Raw genomic sequence first — 16,553 nt, 5'->3', positions numbered from 1 at the left:
AACATATGTTTCATGGCAGATGATGGAGCTGACCAATCCCAATCGGAGCAAGCTGACCTCTCTGAAGATTCCGAGCATGAGGAAAACAACAATGAGGTAACATCCTTACTTTTGCTTAGAAACGAAATGGTAAATGCCCTGAGTGACTTATATACACTAACTAAGAAGTGTAACAAAAAGATTAAAGCACTCAACAAGCGGTGTGACGAGATTGAAGAGGTCAAGCTGAGTGACCTCCGATATCTCCTCCAGGACAACTCTGACTTACATACCAACATGCAAATCATACATGAGTTTGTCACGGAGGTTCAAACTGAGTCAAAGAAACTTAGAAAGGATGTCACAACTTTACAGAACCAAATAAAAGGTTCAACTAAGAATAAACCCCATGTTGAGTACTCAGGTACTGCTAACATAAACAGTGTACTCAATGTAGCTGTTGTGGGAAGAAAGGACACACAAAAGCTGTGTGCTGGCATAACAAACAGACTGTCCAATGTGACTTCTGTGGTAAGAAAGGTCATACTACCAAGGTATGCTGACATGCTCAGCACAACAATGCTGACCACACTCAATATCACCCTAAAAGGGCAACTACGTGTGGCTTTTGTGGTAAAAGTGGCCATACTACAAATGTATGTCGTCACAAGTTAAAATATGACTTTGCACCTGTTTACACTAACAACAAAGGACCCAAAAAGAATTGGGTACCTAAAAACGAATAGTTTAAAATGCAGGTCAGCTTGACATGCGTGGAGAAATCAAAGCTTTGGTATATAGACAGCGCATGTTCAAGACACATGACAGGTGATGAAACTCAGTTCATCACACTAGAGCTTAAACGAGGTGGAAGCGTAAGCTTTGGAGACAACAAGAAGGGTAAGATAGTCGGCTCAGGTACTATCGGAGGTAACCCAACCATTGAGTCTGTCTCCCTAGTTAAAGGTCTCAAATACAATCTGCTGAGTGTAGCTCAGCTTTGCAAGAGCGGAAGAAAGGTTGTATTTGATGATACTAAGTGTCAAATACTCGAGGGAAATACAAATGAATTGATCTTAACTGCCCCTCGTGTAGAAAATGTATACATGTTGAACTTAGAAAAACAGTTTTCTAAAAACATATGCTTAGTGTCTAAAGAGGACAGCTCCTGGCTATGACATAGAAGACTTGGGCATGTCAGCATGGACCTTCTTGCCAAATTAGCTAGAAAGCAATTAGTTGAGGGATTACCCAAATTAAAGTTTGAAAAAGATCAACTGTGTAAAGCTTGTCAGCAAGGCAAACAAACTAAAAAGTCATTTCATAGCAAAAACATTGTCTCAACCAAAAGACCAATGGAATTACTACACTTGGATCTCTTCGGACCTATCCAGCCACTCAGCTTGGGAGGTAAGAAATTTTCCTTGGTTATTGTAGATGATTTCTCTCGGTACACTTGGATCATCTTGCTGAGTAGCAAGGATGAAACTTTTGAGATGTTTACCACACTGATTAAAAAGCTTGAAAATGACAAAGACCTAAGAGTAGCTCACATTAGAAGCGACAATGGTGGAGAATTCAAAAACCAACAGTTTGATGAATTCTGTGAAACCAGTGGTATTGACCACAATTTCTCCGCTCCTAGAACACCTCAACAAAATGGGGTTGTTGAAAGGAAAAATAGAACTATTGTCGAAATAGCTAGGACAATGCTGAGTGAAAATAAGCTTCCAAAGTACTTTTGGGGTGAAGCTGTTCACACGGCATGTTACATACTGAATAGGGCTCTAGTTAGACCTATACTTAAGAAAACCCCATATGAGCTTTGGAAAGGACGAAAGCCCAATATTGGATACTTTCGTGCCTTTGGGTGTAAATGCTTTATACTCAATACAAAAGACAACCTCGCAAAATTTGATGCTAAAGCTGACGAAGCGTTCTTTTTAGGGTACTCAACAAACAGTAAAGCATATAGAGTATTTAACAAAAGAACTCAAATTGTAGAAGAGTCTGTACATGTTGAGTTCGATGAAACTGACCCTACAGGTAAGTCAGCTCAGCTTGAAGAAGTTGAACCAAGCTCAGCTTCCGCTGATCAACCAGAAGCCTCTGGTTCATCTATACAGAAGCTGACCCAAGGTAAGCAAGAAAGTGAAATATCATTTGCTGACCAATCTATTCCTGTAGAGATTGTAGAAACACCTCTTCCAAACAACTCAACATTGCCCAAGGAAATAAAGATCCCAAGAGGACATACAGAACAGGCCATTCTTGATGCTGCCAACAACAAGTTGATGACCAGAGATCAGCTTAGAAAGTACCTTAGCAATGTTGCCTTCGTCTCAATCCTTGAGCCAAAGAATTTTGTTGATGCTGAGCAAGATGAATATTGGATAAATGCCATGCAAGAAGAACTTGACCAATTCACCAGAAATGAGGTATGGGATCTAGTACCTAGACCTAGGAATCAAAATCCCATAGGAACCAAGTGGGTCTTTAGAAATAAACTAGATGAGCATGGAAATGTGATCAGAAACAAAGCTCGACTTGTAGCCCAAGGCTATAGTCAGCAAGAAGGTATAGACTATGGAGAAACATTTGCACCTGTTGCTAGGCTAGAAGCTATACGTATATTGTGTGCCTATGCTAGTTTCATGAATTTTAAACTATACCAAATGGATGTAAAAAGTGCGTTTCTAAATGGCTTTATAGACGAAGAGGTATATGTTAGTCAACCTCCTGGGTTTGAAGATTCAAAGTTTCCAAACCACGTTTATAAACTCAAAAAGGCCCTGTATGGCCTGAAACAAGCTCCAAGAGCTTGGTATGAGAGGTTGACCAATTTCTTGCTGACCAAGAACTATGTCAGGGGAAAAGCTGACACAACCTTGTTTATTAAGAAAAAGGGTAAACATACCCTACTTGCACAGATATATGTAGATGATATAATATTTGGTGCTACTGACGAGTCTTTGTGCAAAGAATTTAGCCAACAGATGCAAAGTGAGTTTGAAATGTCGATGATGGGTGAACTCAACTTTTTCCTTGGACTTCAAATCAAGCAAGGTAAGAATGGCATCTTTATAAGTCAGTCTAAGTACATTAAGGAAATGTTAAACAAATTCAGCATGGTAGATTGCAAACCAATATCAACCCCCATGGGTACTGATACTGTCCTATGCAAGGATGAGAAGAGTAAGTCAGTTGATAGTAAACTCTATCGAGGTATGATAGCTTCTTTACTCTATCTCACAGCTAGTAGACCTGATATTCAGTACTCAGTATGTTATTGTGCTAGATATCAAGCTGACCCCAGGGAATCTCATCTAACTGCTGTGAAAAGAATTTTTAGATACTTGCAAAGCTCAGTTGATGCAGGTCTATGGTATCCAACCTCAAATGACTTCACTCTCACTGGATATACGGATGCTGACTATGGACGAGATAAGCTAGAACGGAAGAGTACTTCGGGAGGATGTCATTTCCTCGGAAGCTGTCTAGTATCTTGGTTCAGCAAAAAGCAATCATCCGTAGCCCTGTCTACAACCGAAGCTGAGTACGTGGCTGCTGGAAGCTGTGTTGCACAAGTCCTATGGATAAAGCAACAGCTTGAAGATTATGGAGTCAAAACAAAGACGATAAAGATCAAATGTGATAACAAGAGTGCCATTGATTTATCTAAGAATCCAGTCCAACACAGCAGGATGAAGCATGTTAGCATAAGACATCACTTCATCAGAGATCACGTACTAAAAGATGAGATCAAGCTGACCTATGTGCCAACAAATGAACAGCTTGCAGATATCTTCACTAAGCCCTTGGCACGAGAACAATTCAATACACTAAGGGAAGCCATCGGTATGTCAAATCCACTCTAAGTAAATCTACATGAAAAATTGAATGTTGAGTGATTGCCATGATGAGTGAAATGTTGAATGTTTGTGCAAATACCATGCTGAGTAAATTAACAAATAAGAAACTTCTATTCACCAAAGTTTGAAATGATCACCCTATGCTAAGTTGACATATACGTTATGTGATTATACTGAGTAGATACAAATATTGAGTAATCACCTTATGCTGAGTAGAAGTACATGCTGAGTAATCAACGTATGTTGAGTTATTTGAAGAAAGAAAAATCATGTTAACAGAAACTAGGTACTCAACATCGCGAATGCTTCGAATTCTAGCAAAATCAAAAAGTAACCCACTCGCGTAAAATACCTACACGTGTAACTTCTGGCACCTTGGAAAGACGCATATTAATGGCAAAACCCATGCGCCGAAGATGTCATAAATGACAGAATCTCTATCGGTTGAACGTCCCTAGGTAAAACGGCTAGATAATAATAGGGGCCGCCGGAAATCTATATAAAAAGTGGAAGGATCCTCACTTATCACTCTTTACGCTTGCGATCTCCTATAGTCGAACCTCCCTCTCTCCATAAAACCTCAAAACCTTCATCTGCAAAAATGGCTCCCGGCAAAAACAAAATCCCTAACCTTCCTACTCAACCTGGCCAAACCTTTGGCAAACCCACTCAGGCTGACCCCGTGGGTCCTTCGACGCAAATAGAAAGAAAGATGATCAAAGTACACAAAAAGGTCAACAATCTGGAGGTTCTGAAATGCAGATGGTTCTCTCCAGGATTCGTCACCTCTGAAAAACCATTTTGTGACTGGATCGAGAAGAACAAGTGGACTGGTCTCTTCTCTCTCTTTGGAACAACCTATCCTAGGTTAGTACGGGAATTCTATTCGAATCTACATGTTGATGAAGATGATTCTGATTATTTGGAAACCTCAGTTAAAGGTCAGAAAATCACCACCCTGCCTATCTAGCCACCTTACTAGATTTACCAGACGAAGGAATTGAGTTTAGAACAACAAAAGAGAAAGTGCCAAAAGACAAGGCTGAGAAGATCAAGGGGTTCTGTAAACCCAAGGATCATAAAGGTGAAATACCCAGCACCTGTATGGGTAAAGAACAAAAGATGGTCCACTACATGCTGTGCAACTTTATCTTCCCCAAACTCAGCTCAGCTTCATCTGCCTCTAACTTCGAGCAGTGCTTCATATGGCACATGCTGACCTACACTCCGCTCAATCTTCCCGTCTTCTTAGTTGGAGCTCTTCAACGAGGTGGTAAGAAACTCCGTTTGGGCTCTCTGATCATAAAAATTCTCGAGGACAAGCAGATCGAGACGATAAATGAAACAAGTAGCTTGGGGAGTGAAATCACTGCAGTTCTGCTGGATGGATTATTGTACAATCAACCCTTGAAAGGCTATGAAGAAGTTGGAGATGCTGAGGAAAAAGAAGAAGCTGAGCAACTAGAAGTTGAGCTTGAAAATGAGCCTGAAAAGGAAGTGGAGGCTCATGCTGAGTCCCCTAAGACAACTCAGCCTGAGAAGAAGAAGAAGAAGAAGAGGAATGCTCTTGAAACTTGCTCCAAAGACATTCATGCTGTCCCAAAGAAGGTGAGGCTGTCGTCTTAAGAAAAAGTTAAAGCTGACAAGGCTAAGGAAAAAGCTGAGTCAGCAGAGAAGAGAAAGAGGCCAGAAGAGCCTGAGGTTGAAGAAGAAACACCTGAATCCCCTTTGATGAAAAGGAAGAAGGTTAACACCTTAAAAATAGTTGAAACTGATCCCCTAGATGGGGCTATCTCTGAAGGCCATGGAACTGACCTAGAAAAAGAAACTGAGAAAGAAGTGGAAGCTGAAACTCATGCTGAGGAAGAAGTTCATGTTGAGCAGGAAGAAACCACTAATGTTGAGCACCATCAGGATAATGCTGAGGAGACAACTGAGGAAAGAGAAAATGTTGCTGTTCAGGATCATGTTGAGCAACTTGAGAATCCATATGTAGAAGAGGAGACAGTTGCTACTGAGTCCAGTGAAGGTATTCCAGCTGACCCTTCATCCCCAAAAGCTCCGACACGACGGAGACTAAAAAAGAAGGCACAAAAGCAAATTGATCTTATGGACAACTTTCCTATTGATGATATTGAGACTGACCTCTCCACAATCCAGTTCCAGTATTTCTCGAATGATGCTGGAACTGAGTCACCTCTAGCAGATCCCGTACAAAAACAAGCCTCTGTTACTCAGGATGAGGAACAAGCCAAAACCCCTGAAGATCCAATCCAAGCTGCTCAAGGTGGATCAAATCCTGTTTCCACTTCACCCATTCAAGATGAGCAGGTCAACATGCCTAATCAAACTCCACCTCCAACTCAGAATGTTGATGACACAGCTCCTGAAATCAATCAAAGTCCAGGTACCAATCAAGGTACTCAATCTGGCAAAGGACCAACTCCTCCACCACCATCAAGCTCAATACCAGCCTCTGAGTCTCATGCTGCAACATTCACATACTTGAATGCCACTGAGTCAGGATGCCGTATCATTGCTTCTGCTCAGTCCTTGCTTCAAGATTTGAACCTTCCTCAAGCTGATGCAAATCAATCTACTCAAGCTGAGTCCTCCCAATTGTCAGGTATCACTCAGCTCCTGAATGAACTCAGAGGACTAAAGGATCTGGTTAGCATCATGACTACGGTTCAGACTCGGCAACCCAATCAAGATCAAATAGCAAAACTGACCAAATTGGTGCTCACAATGGCGAACCATATGAATTCGCTTGAAGGAAAAATTCAACAGCTAACGGAAGTCAATCCAGGGCATGTCACTTCTACTGAACTTCAAGGATATTTTACCAAGTTAACTGAAGAACTGACCAAATCAAGCGCCCCTGGCAATACTGAGTTTGCCACCTCTGCCGAACTTCAACAATGCTTTACCAAGCTTCATGCTGAGCTGACCAGTACGCGTGACCTAGTATCCTCCTCCTCTCAGTGTACAATTGACCAGCTGAGTGAAGCAGTAAGCTTACTCAACATCAACAAGGCACATATGGATGTTGATCCAGTTTCCAACAGTGAACTCCTGAGTTTTTCTCAGGCCATTATGAAAGCCATGCGCATCAACAATGCCCAGCGGATGTTCTTTGATTCTGCCTTGCTCAACATGTACCATCAATCTTTTAGTCAGATCACCGGCTCGCTCACCTGGCTGAGCAAATCCCATGAATGCCTACTTAGCATGATCAGCAGCTCCCTCCGGGTTCCTCAGCATGTCCAGGATGACAGTATTCCTGTTATTGATGGTTTGGGTGAAAGCACTAAGCGGCTTCAGCGCTACTCCCATTACCTTTCCAATGCAGCACGAAATGAAACCTTCCTTTACAAACCCGATGATGGCAAAACGGGGGAGACAAGTCAAGGTGGAACTGGAACTCAAGGTGGAACTCAGCTTCCAGGAAATAAAGATAAAGGTAAAGGAATAGCTCAAGCTGACCACCAAACTCAGAAGAAGAAGAAGTAGAACTAGATGTAGTCTAGTAAATGTTTGTTTAGAACATGCATAGAAAACTTCATGTATGTGTTTGCGTTATTTTCTTATTTAATCTATGCCAAGTACTGTTTTCTCAATATAGTCGATAAAATTGAACAAACAAGTTAAGAAGTAAAACATATTCAGTATAAATTAACACTAAAACACTTAGATAATAAACTAAGTAACAACATACTTCTAATATTTTTGAAAGCTGACTTAAAACTCAAAAATTCAGATCTTGAAAAATCCAACATTAAAACTAAGTCAGTATACACAAATGTCTTAAAGAAAATTCAATTAAATCTTGGAAGGTTTAGAATTAAGTTAAGACAATATGTGCAACCCTTACGGGGGAGTCATTTCAAAAATACCAATCATGGGGTAACTTATAACTGAGTTCCATAATTATGTATTTTGCCAATATCAAAATGGGGGAGTTTGTTGAAACACCTTTCCACAAGATTTTGATTTGACTGCCTCTTAATCATGGATGATTTTGTGGAAAGGTGTTTCAACAAACTCCCCCATTTTGATGTTGGCAAAATACATAATTACGGAACTCGGTTATAAGTTGCCCCATGATTGATTTTTGAAATGACTCCCCCGTAAGGGTTGCACATATTGTCTTAACTTAATTCTAAACCTTCCAATGTTTAATTAGTTTTAAGACATTTGTGTATGCTGACTTAGTTAAATATTTTTCTTTTAATTTTAAGTCAGCTTTCAGGTATGTTGTTACTCAGTTTATTACCTGAGTGTTATTGTAACTGAGTATTCTTTACTTCTTAATTTGTTTGTTCAATTTTATCGACCAATTTTAGGAAATTGTACTTGAAGGAAATTAGGGCTAAGGTATAACAGCGGAAATATAAAATTTTTAGCCTATTTCCTTTTAACCATAGGATCCGTTAATCGTTATTTCATATAAAGAGGGATAAGAAGGAATACCTTTCGATGAACAATCTACCGTTGTTAAAGAAGCGCCCACAATTCTTCTTCGAGGTTCCAACCGCAAAGTTTAATACGGTGAGGCTAAGATGAAATCAACCCTTATGAGATGCAACCAAAATAGATTGCCTCTAATTAACCAACACAAGATCAAGGAGAAAGAGGGATGAATAAGATTAATCAATCGATGGAATGCCGTATGAATTCTTGTCCACGAACTTGGGAATAGAATTATTTTCTCTCTCTCTCTAAGCAATTTCGAAAATCACAAGTGGGGAGGCTTAGGGCTTGGTTGAAATTCACTATAGGGAGGGGTATATATATTAGCTTGTATCTAAACCCTAGTTAGATAGGAATAGGTTACTTAATAGGAATCCAATTCGGAAAAGGATTCCTAATTATTATCTCACTATATATCTAATATATTTAGGATAATAATAAATAACCTAATTGGATAATAATAGGAGAATATTAATCTAATTAAAACTCCTAATTAAATTATCTCTTAATTAATTTAATTCATAATCCTAATCAAATTAGGATTAATGGAATAAAATCAATCCCTTACTAATACATACAAATTTCGGCCCCCTCCTTGTATTTGGGCCTTATTGGGCTCAATTGGGCTTCCATCTATTAATCACATCCATCTCTCTTTTGGTTCCAAGTCTTATGTGTGATCCATTAGGTCCTTACTACTTCTGGCCGTATGCAACCTATTAAATTAATTTCTTCAAGAATTATATTTAATCCCTTGCATAACGGAATGATGTACAGAGTATGTTATTGGCAAGTCTGTAATCATTCCCCCAGAGTCCGTTAAGAAGACAGGTTGATTCTGTCGTTAACCCTTCCGTATTAGTTACGGTATAATACGATCCTTTATCAACTACATCCTTGAACTGAATCTTATGACTATGGGTAATGTCAAGTCACATATAGCGAGACGTTCGTTTTACTTGTTATTGGCCGAGTCAACTCAAAAAGATAGGTTAAGTGAAATCTGTATTTCTACTCTTAAGCTATCACCTTGCAAGGGTTTAGAGTCAAGTCTTCCACAAGCGATCCTTAGATGTATCTCCCATTAATCGGGAGTGATAAATGCTCAATCCAATGTATAACTACCCTGAAATTACTTCCTGTGACACCCAACCTTTGCAGTTCACACCCCAGAGTCATCTCTGTTAAGGATCGTGGGACCACAGGATCAAAGTCTCACATTCAGTAATTCAGGATGACCAATTAACATTCCTTTGAGTCTGAGGATTAGTTATACCTATTAATACCAATGAGATGAACAGTTGACAAGGATGAATCTACCCATCCTGTTATCTCAAATCGGATCCCCAATCCTAATGAACAACGTTTCATCGGATCTATGTAACTGTCCAGATATCTGTATATATGAAGCTTGTGAGATCAGCTTTCTGTCGGACAGAAGACATTGTTACATACAAGTCTCAACAGTGATATATCAATCCTAAACATATCACTCGACTTGGGGTGGTTTTAAGTTTATTAGTTTATTATAAAGTTTTGTCTCACTTCATGCTTGTATGAACACTTTATAATCACTTTAAACAAACTTACGGATTTCCTTTTATTAGACTTTATTTAGTGCTTAAAAGGGATTGCCTTTATATAGTTATAAAACATATATCTCATTAAAACAAATGATATAAAGAACAATTCATTTACAATAAGTTTGTATCCTGCAATAATTGACTATAGGACATAAAACCCCAACAGTACTTGCCATAGATTTAAGCAAAAATATAAAGCTAAACAATAAAGCTAAGCAGAACATATAAATGTTTCTATGCAAGTTCTAAACAAACAACATCTACTAGACTATATCTAGTTCTACTTCTTCTTTTTCTGAGCCGAGTGATCAGCTTGAGCAATTCCTTTGCCTTTCTCTTTATTCCCTGAAGCATTACCTGCAGGCTGAGTTACTCCTTGACTTGTACCTGTAGGCTGAGTTCCTTTTTGACTTGTCTCCCCCGTTTTGCCATCATCGGGTTTGTAGAGGAAGGTTTCATTTCTAGCCGCAGATGAGAGATAGTGGGAGTAGCGCTGAAGCTTCTTAGTGCTTTCACCCAAGCCATCAATGATTGGTACACTATCGTCCTGGACATGCCTAGGAACCCGAAGGGAGCTGCTGATCATGCTAAGGAGGCATTCATGGGATTTGCTCAGCCAAGTGAGCGAGCTTGTGATCTGACCAAAAGATTGATGATACAGCTTTAGTAGGGCAGAATCATAGAACATACGCTGAGCATTGTTGATGCGCATTGCCTTCATGATAGCTTGTGAAAAGCTCATGAGTTCACTGTTGGAGACTGGATCAACATCCATCTGTGCTCTGTCTATGTTGAGGAGTCTGACTGCTTCACTTAGTTGGTCAATAGTACACTGAGAGGAGGAGGATACTAAGTCACGTGTACTGGTCAGCTCATCATTAAGCTTAGTGAAGCATTGTTGGAGTTCGGTAGAGGTGACAAACTCAGCATTGCCGGGTGGACTTGATTTGGTCAGCTCAGCATTCAACTTGATAAAGCAATCATGCAACTCAGCAGAGGTAGCATACTCAGTACGGGCAGTGGCACCTGGATTGACTGCCGACAATTTTTGAACTTGCCCTTCAAGTGAATTCATATGGGTTGCCATTGTAAGCATCAGTTCGGTCAGTTTTGCTATTTGCCCTTGATTCGGTTGCTGAGTTTGAACCGTAATGATAATGCTAACCAGATCTTTTAGTCCTCGAAGTTCATTCAGAAGCTGAGTAATACCTGACAGGTGGGAGGACTCAGCTTGAGTAGATTGGTGACCATCAGCTTGAGTAGTATTGAAATCTTGAAGCAAGGACTGAGCAGAAGCAATGACACGGCGTCCGGACTCAGTAGCATTCAAGTATGCGAATTGATCAACATTGGGCTCAGAGGCTGGTATTGAGTTTGATGGTGGTGGAGGAGTTGGTTCTCTGCCAGATTGAGTACCTTGATTGGTACATGTACTTTGATTGATTGGATGAGCTGAGTCATCAACATGTTGTGTTAGAGGTGGAGTTTGATTAGATAAGTTAATCTGCTCAGCTTGAAGAGGTGAAGTGGAAACAGGAAGTGTGTCACTTTGAGCAGCTTGGATTGGATCTGTAGGGTTTTTGGCTTGTTCCTCATCCTGAGTAACAGAGGCTTGTTTTTCTACAGGATTTTCTGGTGGTGACTCAGTCTCATTCGAGAAATATTTGAACTGGATGTTGGAGAGGTCATCCTCAATTTCTTCTGCAGGAAAAGCATCCATAAGATCAATTTGCTTTTGCGACTTCTTCTTAAGTCTTCGTCGTGTCGTAGCTTTTGGTGATGAAGGGTCAGCTTGAATTTCTTCGCTGGACTCAGTAGCAACTGTCTCTTCTTCTACAAGTTGCTCAACCTGACCCACAAAAGCATCACTTTCTTTTTCTCCCTGCTCAGCATCATCCTGAGATTTCTCAACATTGGCATGTTCTTCCTGCTCAGTATGAACTTCTTCCTCAGCATGAGTTTCATCTGCAGCTTGTTGCTCAGTTCCTTTCTCAGCTGCTTCGTCTAGGTTAGTTCCATGACCTGTAGAGATAGCCTCATCCAGTGGTGCAGTTTCAACTAGTTGTAAGGTGTTAACCTTCTTTCTTTTCATCAGAGGGGATTCAGGGGTTTCCTCTTCATCCTTAGGCTCTTCTTGCCTTTTTCTTTTCTATGCTAACTCAGCTTGCTTTTTAGCCTTGTCAGCTTTAGCTTTTTCTTTTGATAATAGCCTTACTTTCTTTGGGACAGCATGAATGTCTTTTGAGCAGGTTTCTATAGCCTTCCTCTTCTTCTTCCTCTCAGGCTGAGCTGTCTCAGGTGACTCAGCATGAGCCTCAACATCTTTTGCAGGCTCAGTTTCAAGCTCAATTTCTGGTTGCTCAGCTTCTTCATCTTCCTCAGCATCTCCAGCTCCTTCATATCCCTTCAAGGGTTGATTGTACAACAGTCCATCCAGTAGAACTGCAGTGATTTCACTCCCCAAGCTACTTGTTTCATTTTTTGTCTCGATCTGCTTGTCTTCGAGAATTTGTGTGATTGGAGATCCTAAGCAGATTTTCTTACCACCTCGTTGAAGAGCTCCAACTAGGAAGACGGGAAGGTTGAGTGGAGTGTAGGTTAGCATGTGCCAGATGAAGCACTGCTCGAAGTTGGAGGCGGATGAAGCTGAGCTGAGTTTGGGGAAGATAAAGTTGGTCAGCATGTAGTGGACCATCTTTTGTTCTTTACCCATGCAGGTGCTGGGTATTTCACCCTTATGATCCATGGGTTTACAGAACCCCTTGAGCTTCTCAGCCGTGTCTTTTGGCACTTTCTCCTTCGTCGTTCTAAACTGAATTCTTTCGTCTGGTAAATCTAGTAAGGTGGCTAGATAGGCAGGGGTTACGATGATTTTTTGACCTTTAACTGTGGTCTCCAAATAGTCAGAGTCATCTGCATCAACATGTAGATTCGAATAGAATTCCCGTACTAACCTGGGATAGGTTGTTCCTGAAAGAGAGAAGAGACCTTTCCACTTGTTCTTCTCGATCCATTCACAGAATGGTTTCTCAGACGAGACAAAGCTTGGAGAAAACCATCGGCATTTTAGAACCTCCAGATTGGCAATCTTTTTGTGAACCTTAATCATGGTTCTTTTCACTGGTTGTGAGGAACCGGCGAGGTCAGTCTGAGTGGGTTTGTTTGAGGTTTGAGTTTTAGGGGTTTTGTCTTTGCCAGAAGCCATTGTTGAAGGTTTTGAGGTTTTAAGGAGAGAGAGAAGTTCGATTGCAGGAGATTACAAACGTAAAGAGTGAAGAGTGGGGATTCTTCCACTTTTTATATAGATTTACGGCGGCCCCTATTCATTAACTAGCCGTTTTACCTAGGGACGTTCAACCGACAAAGATTCTGTCATTTATGACATCTTCGGCGCATGGGATTTGCCATTAATGTGCGTCTTTCCAAGGTGCCAGAGGTTACACGTGTAGGTTCATTTTACGCAAGTGGGTTTCTTTTTGATTTTTCTAGAATTTGAAGCATTTGTGATGTTGAGTGCCCATGTTTTGTCTATCTCGAAATAACTCAGCATACGTTTGAGCACTCAGTATGTGCTTCTACTCAGCATAGGATGAAGACTCAATATGTCTATCTACTCAGCATAGGATATTTACTCAACATTTGTATCTACTCAGTATAACCACTCAATGTTTATGTCTATTTAGCATGAGGCTATTTTTCTATTTTTAAACTTAAATAGAGAGTAGATATTTATTTTTAATTTACTTAGCATGGCATTTGCACATTCATTCAAATTTCCACTCAGTATAGCAATCATTCAATCATACAGAATTATTTAGAGTGGATTTGACATACCAATGGCTTCCCTCAGTATATTGAATTGTTCTCGTACTAAGGGCTTAGTGAAGATATCCGCAAGCTGATCATTTGTTGGCACATAGGTCAGCTTGATCTCATCTTTTAGTACATGGTCTCTGATGAAGTGATGCCTTATGCTAACATGCTTCATCCTGCTGTGTTGGACTGGATTCTTAGATAGATCAATGGCACTTTTGTTGTCACACTTGATCTCTATTGTCTTTGTTTTGACTCCATAATCCTCAAGCTGTTGCTTTATCCATAGGACTTGTGCAACACAGCTTCCAGCAGCCACGTACTCAGCTTCGGTTGTAGACAGGGCAACGGATGATTGCTTCTTGCTGAACCAAGATACTAGACAGCTTCCAAGGAAATGACATCCTCCCGAAGTACTCTTCCGTTCTAGCTTATCTCGTCCGTAGTCAGCATCAGTATATCCAATGAGTGTGAAGTCATTTGAAGTTGGATACCATAGACCTGCATCAACTAAGCTTTGCAAGTATCGAAAAATTCTTTTTATAGCAGTTAGATGAGATTCCCTGGGGTCAGCTTGATATCTAGCACAATAGCATACTGAGTACTGAATATCAGGTCGACTAGCAGTGAGATAGAGTAAGGAGCCTATCATACCTCGATAGAGTTTACTATCAACTGACTTACTCTTCTCATCCTTGCATAGGACAGTATCAGTTCCCATGGGGGTCGATATTGGTTTGCAATCTACCATGCTGAATTTCTTCAACATTTCCTTGGTGTACTTAGACTGACTTATAAAAATGCCATTCTTACCTTGCTTGATTTGAAGTCCAAGGAAGAAGTTGAGTTCACCCATCATTGACATTTCAAACTCAGTTTGCATCTGTTGACTAAATTCTTTGCACAAAGACTCGTCAGTGGCACCAAATATTATATCATCTACGTATATTTGTGCAAGTAGAGTATGTTTACCCTTTTTCTTAATAAACAAGGTTGTGTCAGCTTTTCCTCTGACATAGTTCCTGGTCAGCAGGAAATTGGTCAACCTCTCATACCAAGCTCTTGGAGCTTGTTTCAGCCCATACAAGGCCTTTTTGAGTTTATAAACGTGGTTTGGAAATTTTGAATCTTCAAACCCAGGAGGTTGATTAACATATACCTCTTCGTTTATAAAGCCATTAAGAAATGCACTTTTCACATCCATTTGGTATAGTTTAAAATTCATGAAGCTAGCATAGGCACACAATATACATATAGCTTCTAGTCTAGCAACAGGTGCAAATGTTTCTCCATAGTCTATACCTTCTTACTGACTGTAGCCTTGGGCTACAAGTCGAGCTTTGTTTCTAATCACATTTCCATGCTCATCTAGTTTATTTCTAAAGACCCACTTGGTTCCTATGGGCTTTTGATTCCTAGGTCTAGGTACTAGATCCCATACCTCATTTCTGGTGAATTGGTCAAGTTCTTCTTGCATGGCATTTATCCAATATTCATCTTGCTCAGCATCAGCCAAAATTCTTTGGCTCAAGCATTGAGACGAAGGCAACATTGCTAAGGTATTTTCTAAGCTGATCTCTGGTCATCAACTTGTTGTTGGCAGCATCAAGAATGGCCTGTTCTGTATGACCTCTTGGGATCTTTATTTCCTTGGGCAATGTTGAGTCGTTTGGAAGAGGTGTTTCTACAATCTCTACAGGAATAGATTGGTCAGCAAATGATATTTCAATTTCTTGCTTACCTTGGGTCAGCTCCTGTATAGACGACACAGAGGCTTCTGGTTGATCAGCGGAAGCTGAGCTTGGTTCATCTTCTTCAGGCTGGGCTGACTTACCTGTAGGGTCAGTTTCATCGAACTCAACATGTACAGACTCTTCTACAACCTGAGTTCTTTTGTTAAATACTTTATATGCTTTACTGTTTGTTGAGTACCCTAAAAAGATCGCCTCGTCAGCTTTAGCATCAAATTTAGCAAGGTTGTCTTTTGTATTGAGTATAAAGCATTTACACCCAAAGGCACGAAAGTATCCAATGTTGGGCTTTCGTCCTTTCCAAAGCTCATATGGGGTTTTCTTAAGTATAGGTCTAACTAGAGCCCTATTCAGTATGTAACATGCCGTGTGAACAGCTTCACCCCAGAAGTACTTTGGAAGCCTATTTTCACTCAGCATTGTCCTAGCTATTTCGACAATGGTTCTATTTTTCCTTTCAACGACCCCATTTTGTTGAGGTGTTCTAGGAGCAGAGAAGTTGTGGTCAATACCACTGGTTTCACAGAATTTATCAAACTGTTGGTTTTTGAATTCTCCACCATTGTCGCTTCTAATGTGAGCTACTCTTAGGTCTTTGTCATTTTCAAGCTTTTTAATCAGTGTGGTAAACATCTCAAAAGTTTCATCCTTGCTGCTCAGCAAGATGATCCAAGTGTACCGAGAGAAATCATCTACAATAACTAAGGAAAATTTCTTACCTCCCAAGCTGAGTGGCTGGATAGGTCCGAAAAGATCCAAGTGTAGTAATTCCAATGGTCTTTTGGTTGAGACAATATTTTTGCTATGAAATGACTTTTTAGTTTGTTTGCCTTGCTGACAAGCTTTACACAGTTGATCTTTTTCAAATTTTAACTTGGGTAATCCCTCAACTAATTGCTTTCTAGCTAATTTGGCAAGAAGGTCCATGTTGACATGCCCAAGTCTTCAATGCCATAACCAGGAGTTGTCCTCTTTAGACACCAAGCATATGTTTTTAGAAAACTGTTTTTCTAGGTTTAACATGTATACATTTTCTACACGAGGGGCAGTTAAAATCAATTCATTTGTATTTCCCTCGAGTA

This window comes from Euphorbia lathyris, chromosome 7, assembly GCF_963576675.1.
Source record: "Euphorbia lathyris chromosome 7, ddEupLath1.1, whole genome shotgun sequence".
Lineage (NCBI taxonomy): Eukaryota > Viridiplantae > Streptophyta > Magnoliopsida > Malpighiales > Euphorbiaceae > Euphorbia > Euphorbia lathyris.
Note: the sequence above shows the minus strand (reverse complement) of the source record.